The sequence below is a fragment of the Schistocerca cancellata genome, chromosome 1 (genome assembly GCF_023864275.1).
Source record: "Schistocerca cancellata isolate TAMUIC-IGC-003103 chromosome 1, iqSchCanc2.1, whole genome shotgun sequence".
Lineage (NCBI taxonomy): Eukaryota > Metazoa > Arthropoda > Insecta > Orthoptera > Acrididae > Schistocerca > Schistocerca cancellata.
The window spans coordinates 380,169,597-380,188,294 of NC_064626.1; the positions used below are offsets into that span (position 1 = coordinate 380,169,597).

Here is an 18,698-nt window from a genome sequence, read left to right on the forward strand (position 1 = left end):
TATGATGAATATTTTTTTTAGCCACTTTAGAGGCTTGTATCTATATTTAGGTGTGACTAAACGCCTAATATTTGCTGTGGTATGATTCAGCACTGAAAGATGTCTATGTATATTAAAGCAAATGACCAAATGGTTTCTAGAACTTCTAAGAAATCCTAGCAAACTTGGCACATTTGCAGCTTCGTATGTGATGCGAAGATGAGTAGCCTCTCTTTAAAAGCCCCTAGAAATTCAGCCACTGAAGATACTGTAATGAAATTTGTTATATATCCATCAAAGACCATATAGAATCTTCAAACTAAATTTTATTCAATTGGAGATGGTAGAGTGGGGACCTACGGTCCTCTTGATGTGGAATAACTGTAGGACTAAGACAGTTAGAATGTTCTTGGCTAAAAGACAATTCAACACACAAATTCCATGAGACCAAACAATAAAAATATCAATGTTTGTCCAAAAACTGGTGGGTTTAAGAAAGAAAGTACCGAGCACTATGGCCCCTGCGGGTTCGGGGGTTAGAATAGGCCCGCGGTATTCCTGCCTGTCGTAAGAGGCGACTAAAAGGAGTCTCACATGTTTTGGCCTTATGTGATGGTCCCCTCTCGGGTTTGACCTCCATCTTTCTAAATTATTCCGAAGAGCGAGCCAATTGGGGAAGGGCGCCTTACATGGTGCACTGTATCCGTCGTGCAATTAGACCTTTAGCCGTCTTTCTCGTCGTTGCAATGGTGTCCCGCTCGTTTTCGATCTCTTGGGCGATTACCACACTGCACTCTGCAGTGTTTCTTTTAACTGCGACGACGACCTTGGCCATTTTTGCACCTAAGATCCAGCACGGTAGCCAGTCCGTTGTGGTGGGGCCGCCATGTACCCTCTTGGTTGTAGCCCCCTGACAACACAGGGATCGCTCTACTGATGCCTGCGCCGTTCACTCCCCACGTATGCCAAGGAGTAGATGCCCATCTCCCTGGGGCATCAGGACTCCCGGCAATGGACATCCTGCCAGGTGGCTATTGCTGCGGCTGGGTGGCGCCCGTGGGGAGGGCCCTTGGTCGGACTAGGTGGCATCAGGGCGGATGACCCGCAATGAAGCGTGGTACATCATCTCTCGCTGGCGGCCAGCCGCCAGCAGTCTCTAAGCGTTCTCGGGCTCAGTTTAATGCACAGAAGTACGATCCGAAAACGTTCCCCTCCCTGGCCACGCCGTGGGAAGAGCGTAAGTCCCAGGATGGAGGTAACAGTTATTCGCCCCGATTCTTAGTTTGCACGAGAGCTGATGGGGAGTCTTTTCTCTCCACAAAGCCTCAGTTCTTCGTCGAGCATTTAGAGGACAAGTTTGGGGAGGTGGAGGGCTTGTCTAAAATGCGCTCTGGCTCAGTACTGATACAAACGGCATCCTCCGCCCAGTCACGCAGGTTACTTGCTTGTGACAAGTTGGGGGATGTTAACGTTACTATTACTCCACATAAGAGTTTAAATATGGTCCAGGGTGTTATTTTCCATAGGGACCTCCTTTTGCAGTCTGATGACGAGCTGCGCGCCAACTTAGAACGTAGAGGTGTTCATTTCGTCCGGCGCGTTCATCGGGGTCCGAGGGACAATCAGGTTGCTACCGGTGCCTTCATCTTGGCCTTCGAGGGTGATACGTTACCGGAAAAGGTCAAGGTGATGGTCTACCGATGTGACGTCAAGCCCTATATCCCTCCCCCGATGCGGTGCTTCAAGTGCTGGAAGTTCAGCCATAGTTCTTCCCGCTGCACTTCCAGCCTCACATGTCGAGATTGCGGACGCCCATCTCATCCCGATACTCCATGTGCCCCGCCTCCCACCTGCGTCAACTGCGGGGAGTACCATTCACCTTGCTCGCCAGACTGCAGAATATTCCAGAAAGAGCGCAAAATCATGGAATATAAGACCCTGGACCGCCTGACTTATACTGAGGCCAAACGGAAATACGACCGATTACATCCAGTGCGAATGACAACTTCCTACGCCGCTGCTACAACACCTGTGCTAGCCCCATCAGTTTCGCGCCTTCCGGCCGGATCGACGAGTGGTACAACTCCTCCTGCCCCCTTGCCAGTAGGGGGCTCTACCCACCGGGTTGCTCCTGTGCCACCTACCTCAGGAGCAACACCATCCCCCCCATCGGGGAAGTCGGTCCCCGCTTCTAAGCCGGAGAAGTGTCCAACTTCTTCGGCTTCTCACGCTCGCAAGGGGTCCCTTGGGTCCCTCCCTTCCCAGGTTTCCACCGGCGGGAAGGCTGACGATCGACAGTGGCGTAAGTGCCCACAATCTGCAGGTCGAAGGGCTTCCTGATCCTCCTCAGTCCCGGAGACTGAATCGGTGAAGCCCTCCCAGCCGGTTAAACCCAAGGAGCAGCGTGAGAAATCAAAGAAGAGCAGCTCTAAGCCCAAGGAACGCGCGGTGGTAGCCACCCCATCGCAACCTTCTAGCTCTGCGTCTGGGGACGAGGTGGAGATTCTGGCGTCCGCTGAGGACCTCGATCTCGCCGGTCCCTCAGACGCCGTGAATAGCAATAGCACTAGCACGGGTGCTCAATCGGAGGCAGCAGGTGACCCAGCGGCGTAATCTGCCGTCCCAGTCCCAGCATGCCTTTCCCAGCCATGGACAAAACCATCCTCCAGTGGAACTGCAGCGGTTTCTTCCACCATCTAGCTGAGCTCCGCCAACTTATCAGCCTTCACCCTTTCCTCTGCATTGCTCTGCAGGAAACTTGGTTTCCAGCAATGCGCACCCCCGCCCTCCGTGGCTATCGGGGTTATTATAAGAACCGAGCAGCTTATGAAAGGGTGTCTGGTGGCGTCTGCATCTATGTCCTTAACTCTCTTCACAGCGAGTCTGTCCCTCTACAAACAGCTTTAGAGGCTGTCGCTGTTAGGGTGTGGACGCCGCAGGCTCTTACCGTCTGCAGTCTTTACCTTCCACCGGAGGGTGATGTCGCGCAGCATGTCCTGGCTGCGCTGATAGCCCAATTGCCGCCACCTTTCTTATTACTGGGCGACTTTAACGCCCATAACCCTCTGTGGGGTGGGTCAGTGGCAACAGGTCGAGGCGCCACCGTTGAGCATTTATTGTCGCAGCTCGATCTCTCGATTTTGAATGATGGTGCCTCCACACACTTCAGTGTGGCGCATGGCACCTACTCCGCCATTGACCTTTCAATCTGTAGTCCTAGCCTCTTACCATCTGTCCACTGGAGTGTGCATGACGACCTGTGTGGTAGTGACCACTTTCCGATTTTTCTGTCACTACCACAGCGTCACTCTTCTGGGCGCCCTAGCAGATGGGCTATGAATAAGGCTGACTGGGACTTGTTCTCCTCCACTGCCGCTATTGAGCCTCTCTCAACTGATGCCATTGATGCGGTGGTTACATCGGTCACCGCCGGCATCGTCACTGCCGCCGAGTCTGCCATTCCCCGTTCTTCTGGGTCCCCTCGGCGGAGGGCTGTGCCTTGGTGGTCGCCTGAGATCGCTGAAGCGATTAAAGATCGCCGGCGGGCGCTCCAGCGTCACAAGCGACATCCCTCCATGGACCACCTTATCGCCTTCAAACGGCTGCGTGCGCGGGCCCGCCTCCTTATCCGCCAAGGCAAGAAGGAGTGCTGGGAGCGGTATGTGTCCACCATTGGCCTCCATATCACTCCATCGCAGGTCTGGGCGAAGATTCGACGCGTCTACGGCTATCGGACCCCTGCCAGCGTCACTGCGCTCTCACTGAATGGAGCAGTTTGTACAGACTCCGACGTCGTTGCAAGCCGCTTGGCAGAGCATTTTGCTATGAGTTCCGCTTCTGCGAATTACCCCCAGGCCTTCCGCTCCATTAAAGAGCGGATGGAACGTCGGAGCCTTTCTTTTCGCACCAACGCTTCTGAACCCTACAACGCTCCATTCAGTGAGTGGGAATTTCAGAGTGCCCTTGCCGCTTGCCCTGATGCCGCTCCCGGGCCAGATCGCATCCACTGTCAGATGCTGAAACACCTTTCAGTGGACTGCAAACGACGCCTCCTCGACCTTTACAACCGTCTCTGGGTCGAGGGTGAGTTTCCGTCGCAATGGCGGGAAAGTATTGTCATCCCCATTTTGAAACCTGGAAAGAACCCTTTGGAGGTGGACAGCTACCGTCCCATTAGTCTCACCAACGTTCTTTGCAAGTTGCTTGAACGGATGGTGAGCCGGCGCTTAAATTGGGTGCTGGAGTCTCGGGGCCTTCTGGCTCCGTCTCAGGGTGGGTTCCGTAAAGGCCGCTCCGCCTCCGACAATCTGGTGAGCCTTGAGTCGGCCATCCGTACAGCCTTTGCCCGCCGTCAGCACCTGGTCGCTGTCTTTTTCGACATGCGGAAGGCGTACGATACGACATGGCGTCATCACATCCTTTCTATGCTTCATGGATGGGGTCTTCGGGGCCCTCTGCCAATCTTTATCAGAAATTTTCTGTCATATCGTACCTTCCGCGTGCAAGTCGCGGCCTCGTATAGTTCCTCCCTCGTCCAGGAGAATGGGGTACCCCAGGGCTCTGTCCTCAGTGTCTGCCTGTTTTTAATTGCAATAAACGGTCTCGCTGCGGCAGTAGGAAATTCTGTCTCCGCTTCCCTGTATGCTGACGACTTCTGTCTTTACTATAGTTCTATTAGCATTGCAGCAGCTGAACGTCAGCTACAGGGCGCAATCCGCAAGGCGCAGTCTTGGGCTGTAGCGCGTGGTTTTCAGTTTTCGGCTGCCAAGACCCGCGTTATGCATTTCTGCCGGCGCCGAACGGTCCATCCTGAGCCGCGGCTTTATCTTGCCGACGAACTTCTTGCTGTGGTGGAGACCCACAGGTTTTTGGGTGTACTTTTTGATGCCCGGTTGACTTGGCTGCCTCATATCCGGCAGTTTAAACAAGCGTGTTGGCGGCATCTCAACGCCCTGCGTTGTTTGAGCCACACCCGCTGGGGCGCCGACCGATCTACCCTGTTGCGGCTCTACCAGGCGTTAATCCAGTCTCGCCTGGATTATGGGTGCCTAGCTTATGGCTCAGCATCCCCATCTGCGTTGCGGGTGCTGGACCCAATTCTCCACAGCGGGATACGCCTTGCCACTGGTGCTTTCCGCACCAGCCCTGTGGACAGCGTCCTAGTGGAGGCAGGTGTACCTCCACTGCGGTTCCGACGCCAACGTTTGCTGGCCGCTTATGCTGCCCATGTTCTAAGCTTGCCCGGGCATCCAAATTATCGTGTCCTGTTCCCGCAGTCAGTCGTCCATCTGCCAGACCGTCGGCCCCGGTCGGGTTGTCCGATCGCCGTACGCATCAAGGAGCTTCTCTGCGGGCTTGGGTTTTTCCCAGTTCCACCTCCTTTCTGGGCGCCTCTGCGTACACCCCCGTGGTGTGTTCCTCGCCCTTGCCTTCGGCTCGACTTGGCACAGGGCTCGAAGGACTCGGTCCCTCCAGAGGCCTTCCGCCGCCGCTTTTATTCCATCCTGGCCACGTATCAGGGCTCTGGAATTGTTTACACCGACGGTTCGATGGTTGCTGGTCGTGTCGGGTATGCGCTAACTCTAGGGGACCATTCCGAACAACGGTCCTTGGCGGCTGGCTGCAGCGTTTACACTGCTGAGCTAGTCGCCATCTTTCGTGCCCTAGAGTATATCCGCTCCTGCTCAGGTGAGTGCTTCGTTATCTGTAGCGATTCCCTGAGCGGTTTACGAGCTCTCGACCAGTGTTTTCCTCGTTCTCGTCTGGTGATGGCTATCCATGAGTCCCTGCATACTCTTGCGCGTTGCGGCCGCTCTGTGGTCTTTGTGTGGACCCCCGGTCATGTCGGTATCCTGGGCAATGAACATGTTGACCGCCTGGCGAAAGAGGCCACGAGTAAACAGTCTCTGGACGTTGGCCTCCCAGAGACTGATTTGCGGGCAGTCCTCCGCCGAAAAGTTTTTGCGCTTTGGGACGCTGAATGGCGCAATCGGATCATGCCCAATAAACTCCGTGCCATCAAGGAGACGACGACTGTGTGGCGGTCATCCCTGCGAGCCAACCGCAGGGACTCTGTCGTCCTTTGTCGGCTCCGCATTGGCCACTCCCACCTGACACACAGTTATTTACTGCGCCGGGAGGACCCTCCTGTATGTCGCTGCGGGGCGGCTTGGACAGTGGCCCACATTTTGTTGGCCTGCCCCCTTTTAGCTGTGGTCAGGCAGACATTTGCGCTGCCTGATACGCTCCCTGCCCTTTTATGTGATGACCCTGGTATGGCTGACTTAGTTTTCCGTTTTATTCGGGCAGGGGTTTTTTATTATTTACTCTGAGTGTTTGTTCTGTTCTTTTGTGTTGATTCTGGCCATTGGCCTACGATTTTACGCTGAGTTTTTAATGTGTTCTCAGTGGTTGGCTTCTCCTTTTTATCTCTATGGTCGGCCAACCACTGTCACACTCTGTGTGATTTTAATTTGTTTCGTCTGATCTCTGTAGGAGTATTTCTTGTCCTGTGTCGTCTGACGTCTTTCCTGTTGTTCGTTTTTTTTTTTTATTCTCTTTGGGTGGTTTTACTTTTTTTTGGAAAAAGGGACCGATGACCGTCGCAGTCTGGTCCCTTTAATCCCCCCCAAACCAACCAACCAATCCGAGCACTATGTTATTAGTCTTTTATGAAAATGCATGGGGGAGAGGGCTCCCCATAACCACTCCGTCAAATTGCTCAAAAAAAGTGTGGGTCATTCCATGCGAATCAATAAAAATTTTAATTTGAACCTTGATGATTCAGAATTTTGTAATATTTTTATCATTTTGTTGTAACTGTCAAAAAAATAAAATCTGAGATCAAGATTTTTGGACATTTCATTTTCAAGTTCTTATTTTTAAAGTTCCTGCAATTGTGAAATTTTTTAGCATGTTTTAAAACCTTAAAAATAGCTTTTTTACAGAAAGCATTTGACTTAAGACCTGAAAAATGACACTTATATTAATAAAATTAATTTTTAAATTTCTTCGAATTTTCATATACAATTTTTTTCTTTAGAAAAGATATGTTACTTATCCACTATTTGTTAATGTGTGCCAAATTTCATGACGGTATTCCAATTGGTACATATTAAAATAAATTTTATCTTACAGCATTTTACTTTGTCAACTAAATCACAACTTCTGCAGGCAGTTCATGAAACTTAGTTTAAAATGAAATTATAGTGTTCTAACTACCGTATTTACTCGAATCTAAGCCGCACTCGAATCTAAGCCGCACCTGAAAAATTTGACTCGAAATCAAGAAAAAAAATTTTCCCGAATCTAAGCCGCACCTGAAATTTGAGACACGAAATTCAAGGGGAGATAAAAGTTTTAGGCCACACCTCCAAATTGAAACAAAGTTGGTCCATTGTAATATGAGACACAATTTAGGTCGAATGAATGACGATACAGCTACAGTAGGTTCGAGTCGTAAGCTTAGCAGTTATGCTTTACTAGGTAGCCATTGCTATGCGTCACGCGCTCCGTCCGTATTTATACGGGTACCTTTCCTTTTTCACGTGCTTCGTCTGGTTTGAATTGATTGCTTATTTTGCTTTGATCTGGTAAGTGCCGTTCTCTTTGTTATAGGTGTTTACGTCACACTAAGCCGAAAATGCATTACTGTACTTTGTCATGAGTTGTTTGTCGCATTCTGATAATGAGTGTTTACGACCTGTACCCGCTCGCGGAATGGCTTGTTTTCGTGCGCGCTACCGCCGCTTACAATAAAAAAAGAGAGGAATCGATTCATAGCAAAACAATGGCAAGAGACTGCTACTTGTTGTTACTTACACTGCTGCTTTCTTTGATAATGATCAACAAGAACCAAATAATAGACTGCTTTTGATAGAAGGCGTTCTGAACGAGAGTTTAGCGAAAATTTTTCTCCTTTTGAAAATCTTTGCAGACGCCTCTTTAGTACATTACATTCTGCACAGAAATTAGTCATCTTAGATTTAAAAATCGAGTCAGTTGCCGTGCTTCATTTCTGACTGTATCACTATTAGGCATAAGAATAATACGAATGTAAACATGACATGATATATTTATTCTTCCGCGTTTGCTGTTGTCTCACCCTAGTTTCGTAGTTTATTAGGCAGACAGGATTTAAATGAGATAGCAGCAAACACGAAAGAATACACGGCAAAATATTTATATTCGTATTATTCTTATGGCGAAGAGAATACTGTATGTGATTCACAATTCAGAGAAGTTCCTATTAGCAATCATCTCTTCTCACAGGTAGGAAAAATTTCAGAACGTAGGGTTGGCCATATTGACAAAACATCCCAGTCTTGCCAGTCGGATTTTCGTAGTACATTCAACATTGAAATGCTGCTACATTCGAAGATGAACAATACGGAATTTGTATTTACTTCGTGGATAATGTATAAAATGCAGTGGTCGAAACTCGGGGCGGAGAAGAAGGCTCGTCTTCCACTCTTTTTTTTTTAATTTATTTACTGACGCGGAGGTTTTGGCGCTAGTATTTATCTTTGTGCCGGCAAAGCATGCCTATGCAGCGCTACATATATTCGACAGCGGAAGTCAGTTGTGGCGGCACCTACCAACATTTTTCAGAACTTCCGCTTACTTTGCACTCTATTTCTAAGCCGCAGGCGGTTTTTTGGATTACAAAAACCGGAAAAAAAGTGCGGCTTAGATTCGAGTAAATACGGTAAGCAGACTTCAGTTTGATTTTAATGATGTAGTAAACACTAAGATACAACAACCTAAATAATGTAACTGATATTTTGTCTTTTTCATTTCATTTAATTTTCTTGTTTTTCACGCAATGGAAAATAGATGCTACCAATATATAACAGTAAAACCAAAAATTCACTTCTATTGACGCAATAGTTCACTTCAATAAAGGTCAATTGTTGAAACAAATCTAGCAAAGTGGTGGAGGTGCATATCTGTTGCAATAGACAAGAAACTAAAAATCCACCAAGATAGAAATTGCAGCTGCATGTGAGATTCATTCAGGTAAGCCTCGGTATCAGGGGTGGGCGTAAAATGATGATTGAATCCTTCTATTGCCCACCAGACTCATCTCCTGATGTAACTGAAAACTTCAGAGGAAACTTCAGTTCACTTCTATGTAAGTTCCCCAATCATAACTGTTATAATCATTGGTGAGTGTGATGAAACACCCTGTGAAACTTTTTTAAATGCCTTCCCTGGAACATATAGTTCGGAACTCCACTCATGATGGAAATACATTGGATCTAATGGCAACAAATAGACCTGACATCTTTGAGGATGTCCACATCGAAATTGGTATCAGTGACCAGGACACGGTTGTGACAGTGATTACCAGACTGCAAAGGACTGTTACAACAAGCAGAAAGATATATATATGTTCAATAAACTAGATAAAAAAAAGTGAGTCATATCTCAATGAGGAACTCGAGAAACTTTCAGCACAGGTCAGGACCATGCAGAGGAACTCTGACTTGACTTTGAAAGAATAGTCCATGCAGTGTATATACATGTACCCAGTAGAATAATTCATACTGGGAGGGAACCTCCATGTTATACAGTCACTGTAAAGAAACAAGAAATTACTGCATAATACGTATAAGACACAGTGCATCACTCTTGATAGATAGATGTTGAATGAAATAGGTTTGGCTGTCAAGAGAGCAATGCATGATGCCTTCAATGACTACTGTAGCAGAATATTGTCATGAAATTTCACAAAAGCCAAAGAAATTCTGCTTGCATGAGTAAAGGCTATTAGTGGTATCAAAACTAGTGTTCAGTCCATAGCAAATGAGACAGGAATTGAACTTGCGGGAAGCAAAGCAAAAGCGGAAACACTTAACTCTGTTCAAATGTTGCTTTACAAAGGAAAATGCAGGAGAATTGTCCCAATTTAATTTTCACACCACTGGAAAGATGAATGAAATAAGTATTGGTGTCAGTGGTGTTGAGAAACAGCTGGAATCATTAAAATTGAACAAAGCCCAATGGAATCCCTGTCAGATTCTATACTGAATTTGGCCCCTCTTCTCGCTACAACCCATTGCAGATCCCTCAAACAAAGAACCGTCACCAGTTCTTGGAAAAAGGCATGGGTCACACCTGTCAACAAGGAGGATAGTAGACATAATCCACAAAACTACTGTCCTACATCCTTGGCATCAGTTTGTTGTAGGACCTTAGAACATATCCTGAGCTCAAACATAATGAGGTATCTTGAACAGAATGACCTCCTAAATTGCCAACCAGCATGGATTTTGAAAACATCGATCATGTGAAGCCCAACTTACACTTTTTTCACATAACACACTGAAAGCTTTGGGTCAAGGCAACCAGCCAGGTAGATGCAGTGTTTCTTGATTTCTGAAGAGCATTCGACTCAGTACTGCACCTATGCTTACTGCCAAAAATATGATCATATTGGGTATCAACTAAAATTTATGACTGGATTGCGGACTTTCTGGTAGGGAGGACAGCATATTATCTTGGATGGAGAGTCGTCGTCAGATGTAAAAGTAACTTCGGGTGTGTCCCAGGGAAGTGTGTTGAGACCATTGCTGTTCATGTTGCATGTTAATGACCTTGCAGACAACATTAATAGTAAAATTAGGCTTTTTGCAGATGATGCAAGTATCTATAGTGAAGTACTGTCTGAGAGAAGCTACATAAATATTCAGCCAGATCTTGATAGGATTTCAACATTGTGCAGAATTGGTAACTTGCTTTGAATTTTCAGAAATGTAAAATTTTGCTCTTCACAGGACAAAAACATGTAGTATCCTATGACTATAATATCAATGAGTCACTGTTGGTATCGTTCAACTCTCACTGGGTTTAACACTTCGTAGGGATACGAAATGGGATGATCACATAGTTTTAGTCGTGGGTAAAGCAGGTGGTAGACTTTGGTTTATTGGTGAGATGCTGGGGAAGTGCAGTCAGTTTACAAGAGAGATTGCTTAAAAATCACTTGTGTTGACTAGTTAAGGAATATTGCTAAAGTGAGTAGGACCGGTACCAGATAAGACTTACTGGTGACGTTGACCTATACAGGGAAGGACAGCCCGAATGGCCACAAGCTTGTTTAATCCATGGGAGAGTATGTGAACTCGCAGATTCTTGAAGACAAATGTAAACTATCCCAAGAAAGTCTATAACAAAGCTTCAAGAGCAGGCTTTAAATAATTACTGTAGGGATATACTCCAACCCCCTATGTGTGGCTCGCATGGGGATCATGAGGATAAGATTAGAATAATTACTGCGCAGACAGAGGAATTCAATAAGTCATTCTTTCCTAACTCCACATGTGAATGGAAAAGGAATAAACCCCAATAACTGGTACAATGGGACCTACCCTCTGGAATGCACCTCACAGTAGTTAGCAGAATACAGATGTAGATAGAGGGGGGGGGGGGGGGGGGGAGATAACTGGATGCATGAATCAGGCACACAGTAGAAGCCATTCTGAAATAGTATTAGTGGCATTTTACACAGAATGCTATGTTTTGCTACAGACTGAAGACTAGTATGAATCATCACTGTACTATATTACTAGGTTCATAAAATGGTATTTTGAAAAGTGTTGTACTTTTTCTGTGCTCTACATAATGAATGTTTATATAAATTTAAACTTGTCAGTTTTACATTTTTATATCTTTTGTAGGTTTCACATTTTTTATGCTTGTGATTAATCTTTCTTTCAAGAAGTTACATTTCCCAGATACTTACTCAGTGAGAGTTGCTTTTTCCAGATACTTACTCACCCAGTGAGAGTTACTTTTAAAGGGGTTATGTCAAAATTTTGGCCCCTTTTATCCGTAGTTTCTTTCCTTCCTAACAAGTAAATGAAAGATAAATCACAAGCATCAAAAAGATGAAGTGTATGGAAGAATTTATTGAATACCTGTTTGACTTAAACAGGAGAATCTGCAATAGGAAAGAATAAATGTATCAGCTTAAAGAAATATTGCAAAAATGAAGGCAAAAAAATTACATGCAAACTAGGTGAAACTGGTGATAATCAGGAAATATGTGGCTCCGATAATCCACAACTAAAATGATTGATCAGTTTAAAGACAAATTTGACACTTCTAGCAAAAGTGGAAAAGTTTGGAGTAAGCAACTACATGGCAAGAGAGGAGGGAAAAAAAGTGGAAGAAAAGTCCATATACTATCTGCTCCTGACCATCAGCTTGGACAGTCCTCTGCTAAAACTGTTCTGTTAGTGAAAAAGTTCTATTGTAACAATGTTAGTAGGCAAATGCCTGATGAAAAATATTACATTTCCATGGGAAAACATAGTGGTGATAAGCCTATGCATACTCAAAAAATATTAATTTTTTGGAATATCAAAGAAGTATGCAACCTTTCAAATTAAATTACCCACAAGTCCAAATTGGATTCTCAAAAATTTGCTGAAGTTAAGGCAAAAAAATTGTATTATAGCTGGAGCAAGTGAGACCCACAGTTTGCATTTGTACAGCTCATCAGAATGTGAAACTAAAGACAGCTGGTGCAAACTTGCGTGAGCTCGTTGTACCAGAATATGAGAGCTCACTTTCCACATAAAAACACAGCATGTTGAAAATAATGGGCAACCCACTGAATACTCAGTGGTTCACAAATAAATGAGAGTACTGCTCTGATGCAAGCACTTTGAAAGACACATTAATTTCTACACTTAAGAGCAAATGATACAGAACATATCTTACAAACAGTGGGTTACTGTTGATTGCGTGTTTCACACTATGAGCACCGAGCGAGGTGGCGCAGTGATTAGACACTGGACTCGCATTCAGGAGGACGACGGTTCAATCCCGCGTCCGGCCCTCCTGATTTAGGTTTTCTGTGATTTTCCTAAATCGCTCCAGGCAAATGCCGGGATGGTTCCTTTGAAAGGGCACGGCCGACTTCCTTCCCTAATCCGATGAGACTGATGATCTCGCTGTCTGGTCTCCTTCCCCACTCGCTGTCTGGTCTCCTTCCCCAAACAACCCAACACTATGAGCAAATCAGAGGAATTCATGCAAGACTTCTGTTCACAGATAAGATGACATGACTTTGTTGCAAAAACAGCTCGCTCGCGCTCTCTCTCTCTCTCTCTCTCTCTCTCTCTCTCTCTCTCTCTCTCTCTCTCTCTCTTTATTTATTTATTTATTTAAGAACAAAACTTTACTAAATCAGAACTAAGCTATTGTTGTCTTTGAGTTTGTAGAAAATTAAGCTTTTGTTATTCAAGACAAGATGAAGCCCAAGGATTCCATTGGATTAATTCCATGACCACAGTACATCCATGTGTTGGTAGACAAAAAATTTTAAAATAATGAGGAATAATATCCTCACCTACGAAAGTTTTGCTTTCGTATCAGACAGTTTGACACACTATACAGTACATGTACATCTGCTCCAAAAAAGCAGACAAAGCTTATAAAACTTTATTTTCTTCCCAATTTGTAAAAAAAAATGGTTCTTCAGTTATGGTTAAGCAGCACAATATGAGAACTGAAAAAAACTTCACTAACTTGTCATGCTGAAGATTTAGAAGGAAATGAGGCAGAATGGCATTTTTACGCTACTTCACACGGAAGGGGGGGTGTGATGGTGTTGGTGGCACAGTAAAATGGCTTGCAGTGAGCTAGTGAGCAAAATCCTATCAATCGTGAAATCTTCCAACTGTTCGAGAGGAGGTAAAGCAAATGTCACAGAAGTGATTTTTTCTGTGTGTCATACGATGGGCATGCAGCAGAAGAAAGGATATTGGCAAAAAGATTGTCACAGGGACTTCGAAATATCATGCATTTATTTCTTTGAGCAAAGACAAGGTTAAAGCAAAAGTTGTTTCTGATTTTAAAGACTTTGATGTTCATAAAATTCAAGTGCGTCCAGATGCAGATGTCATGCCTTTTAAACAGAATACAGGATTTCTTGCTTGTGCGTATGGCAGCAGGTAGTGAATGAGTTGTCTGCTGTCGATATATGAAAAAGAAGCAGAACTAAATCTTTTATTTATGCATCCTTGGGGACTAGCTCGTTTCCTTTCATACTGAAGGCAATTAACTGTTCCAAAAAACTTCATATATTGTAAATTACATCTTGCAGTTGCCACTGGAGGAACATACAGACTATCACATGAAGAGGGACGAAAAGCCACACAAATTATATTGTAAAAGAATGTGTTGTTAAGCCAATAATCTGTGACTATTCTAGATGACTAGGTAACAGCATACAAAAGAAGAATGCAATATATAATTTTTAAAGTCTAAAAGATTGTAACTGGATCATTATAACATTTTTATCGTTGAAGATGAATAGAAAATTTCTCACTGAAAGACGTTTAAACAGCTCACTGTTAAATAGTAACAGCTACAGCAATGTTTAATTACTATAATTAATATGAATGTATTTGAAAAATATGGGCTCAATTAAGTAAATTATTTATAGTGTTCTTGAGCATGTAGTGTTGTTACATATTCAAATATTTTCATAATTAACTTGGGAAGGCCAGTACTGACTTTAAATTCTAATAATGCAATAAATTGCCATTAAATGAAAAATACAGTGATTTGACAGCCTTTATGGTTTCTTGGTAAGAAGTGTGCAATCCTGCTGACTGCATGCTGGATGGTGCACGTACCATTAACAGGATGTATATGACCCAGGCCAACCGGGAAAAACCCGGGAATTTTTCATTCTTTTAGTTTTCAGTTAAATTTTTATAATTTTGTCTGGCAAGAGCCGATATTCTAACAAAGCACATTACTGTATCCTGCTACTGCAGAATAACACTTCAACAATAAAACATAAACGTGATAAAAAAACGAAAATAAATTGCACAGGAAATGCGCCATATACGACGACACAGTGCTCATGCAAGCATCTGCCAACAGCAAAATGTGGCAAAGGCTTCATTACAACAAATTGCCCTCAATGAGCGTGAAGTCACAACTGTTTACATTAGATTTGTTTTAGCAGTTACGAGCGGGTTCATGCGTATGCGCAGTTGAGTCGCGTTTGAGTATTAGATTCTCCTGCTTCTAGTTACAGGAATGTGGCTGCTGGCTGTGCAAGCAGTCGCAGCAAGCAGCTAGATGCTACCGGAAAAAGGGGGCGCCAAATTCATATTCGTGGGGGGGGGGGGGGATTGTTCCACAAAGCACCTGGCATCCAGCACCCATTGGTCTATCGATTATTCATATTATTTTGAAATTCATCCCTGTTGGTTTTTGAACACATTCCTGGTTGATTTCTGAATTAATAAGAATTTTATTTTTGAACGCGTGCATAGTGTTCGTGATGTCTGTCAGAGGAATCTTCATCGCATCTAGAAATAAACTTTCCGCAGACAAAAGGGGATGGGGCTATACGAGCTGAGTGGAGTGAAGCCTAACGGATGAATGCTAATCACTGTCTGATTATGTGGTTGATTGGGTTTGCAAATGATCAGCATTATAATTACTAGCAAAATCCATAGATTCAGACTACCAGAATGGAAATAAACGACTAACAGGAATAATTTTTTATGTCACACAAAACAGAAAGTTATTAGCTAATAGGCAATAAAGAGTGCAAATTTTCTGAAGACTTTTTGTTCTCCCGATTACAAATAATCCCATCTGCTATTAATTGCAAGGTGTTTTTTACGTTTTGATTTAAAAAAAGGGGCAGGCTGTCAAACTGACCGACTGGGAGCAGGAGAGGCACTACAGGACACTTCACAATTTCCGCTGTCCTGAATATAGTTTGATGCGATCCATTACAAAATATACATGCTTCAATTTCACAGAGCGAAATACAGTGACGTGCGACAGAAAAATGCTGTATGGAGAGACGTGGCACTGCACTTTGCCACACATAAGACAAAATACGAGGGTTGGAGCTCAAATAGTTGAACAACTTATTCACAACTGATGCAAAAGAACTACTACATGCTTGCACCTGTTACTGCGTTTGTAGGACCCGTTGCCAGCGATGTGGAAGGCGTAGTACACTGTTAGCAGTTATGGTGCTTCTCGTGTACGACTGTGACAGTGTTATCCTAACGCATTACGTTCCTCCACAGCAGACCGTCAGTGCACAGTATTACTGTTTGTCTTTGGAGCATCACCTGCGATCAGCTTTGCGGGAGAAGCGGCGACACTTTCTGCGCAACCCACCCATCATTTTGCACGACAATGCGCGGGCGCATATAGCCCAAGCTGCGGCTGCTCTGTTCTCTCGATGGGACATAAGTCCTTGTGACTTGGATTTGATTCCGAAGATGAAGGAACCACTTTGTGGCATTCGCTGCAGAACTGTTCCAGAGATTAGCAGTAGACCGCTCCATTCGCACCATCATCAGAACAGGCTCTGCTAACATTATACTACACCTTCCACATTGCTGGCTATGGGTTCTACACATGCTGGTGACTACTTTGAAGGACAGTAACAGGTGCAAACATGTAACTCTTTTGTATCGGTTGTGAGTAAATAGTTGCTACTACAGGGTTATTACAAATGATTGAAGCGATTTCACAGCTCTACAATAACTTTATTATTTGAGATATTTTCACAATGCTTTGCACACACATACAAAAACTCAAAAAGTTTTTTTAGGCATTCACAAATGTTCGATATGTGCCCCTTTAGTGATTCGGCAGACATCAAGCCGATAATCAAGTTCTTCCCACACTCGGCGCAGCATGTCCCCATCAATGAGTTCGAAAACATCGTTGATGCGAGCTCGCAGTTCTGACACGTTTCTTGGTAGAGGAGGGTTAAACACTGAATCTTTCACATAACCCCACAGAAAGAAATCACATGGGGTTAAGTCGGGAGAGCGTGGAGGCCATGACTGATCATGAGCTCCACCACGACCGATCCATCGTTTTTCCATTCTTCTGTTTAAGAAATGCCGAACATCATGATGGAAGTGCGGTGGAGCACCATCCTGTTGAAAGATGAAGTCGGCGCTGTCGGTCTCCAGTTATGGCATGAGCCAATTTTCCAGCATGTCCAGATACACGTGTCCTGTAACGTTTTTTTCGCAGAAGAAAAAGGGGCCGTAAACTTTAAACCGTGAGATTGCACAAAACACGTTAACTTTTGGTGAATTGCGAATTTGCTGCACCAATGCGTGAGGATTCTCTACCGCCCAGATTCGCACATTGTGTCTGTTCACTTCACCATTAAGAAAAAATGTTGCTTCATCACTGAAAACAAGTTTCGCACTGAACGCATCCTCTTCCATGAGCTGTTGCAACCGCGCCGAAAATTCAAAGCGTTTGACTTTGTCATCGGGTGTCAGGGCTTGTAGCAATTGTAAACGGTAAGGCTTCTGCTTTAGCCTTTTCCGTAAGATTTTCCAAACCGTCGGCTGTGGTACGTTTAGCTCCCTGCTTGCTTTATTCGTCGACTTCCGCGGGCTACGCGTGAAACTTGCCCGCACGCGTTTAACCGTTTCTGCGCTCACTGCAGGCCGACCCGTTGATTTCCCCTTACAGAGGCATCCAGAAGCTTTAAACTGCGCATACCATCGCCGAATGGAGTTAGCAGTTGGTGGATCTTTGTTGAACTTCGTCCTGAAGTGTCGTTGCACTGTTGTGACTGACTGATGTGAGTGCATTTCAAGCACGACATACACTTTCTCGGCTCCTTTCGCCATTTTGTCTCACTGTGCTCTCGAGCGCTCTGGCGGCAGAAACCTGAAGTATGGCTTCAGCCGAACAAAACTTTGAGTTTTTCTACGTATCTGTAGTGTGTCGTGACCATATGTCAATGAATGGAGCTACAGTGAATTTATTAAATCGCTTCAATCATTTGTAATAGCCCTGTATTTAAGTTCCAACCCTCTTACATTTCCTTGAACACACGTTTTATGTTTGACTTTTCAGAAAGATGTGCACTACAACATGAACATATTTTTGAAAATTTGTTTCCCCCCTCCCCTTCCCCCACTTAAAGTATTGACCCGGTTTGCAAATATCGTCAATCCAGGGCTGATGCGCAGAGCAGTCTTGGATAGTCTCCTCGTGACCCGTCTTTATGTTTAGTGATTTTGCTGTTCGCCCACCAATTACTCTCATGTCAAATGAAAACAAAATGGATATCTGTGGCCGGGAGCTACTAAGTGAATTAAAATACATTCACATAATTACAGAAGGCTAAAATATGTTATTAGTTTCAGATTTTATTTTATTTCCACCTTTCTGACAGTCAAGCATTAATTGCCTTGCAGAACAATGAAGTTATTTTTGTCTGTTTGCTAAAGAAATTTGACTTTTATTAACCTTTTCGACAGAGGCAGTCAATGTAGTTGAAACGAAATGTTTTAATCCACAGTACTGGCTAGTTTAAACTGTTCACTGCATTACAAGTGCACATTTTCATCTTCCAGCACATATGGCATTAGGCCATAATAAAGAACCAAACAGTACTGGTGCTCCAAGAAAAATTACATCTAGAAAACTATGCTGAAAAGCTTAATATCAGGTCGAGGTCTACTTCATTGGGAATCTGGACATACAAATGTGCACTTTAAAGTATGCACTTTAAATGTGCACATTTTAGTATGGTCCTAGAAATTCCGATGCTCTTGGAGTATCCTCTGATGTCTTGTTTCTTTTATGACATAATGTATGATCTTTTAATGTTTTACACATACCTATGGGCTTCCTACGTCATGGTAGCTGCGCAAGCACAATGACACCTGTTACCTGCGCTCTGT

The 18,698-nt window shown here is 44.4% G+C and overlaps 1 protein-coding gene across 1 annotated transcript in view; it reads left to right on the forward strand.

Annotated features, from left to right (window-relative positions):
- LOC126175057 (DNA polymerase alpha subunit B) overlaps positions 1 to 18,698 on the forward strand; it is a 115,948-nt gene that overhangs the window by 45,507 nt on the left and 51,743 nt on the right. The gene's annotated exons all lie outside the window — the stretch shown is intronic.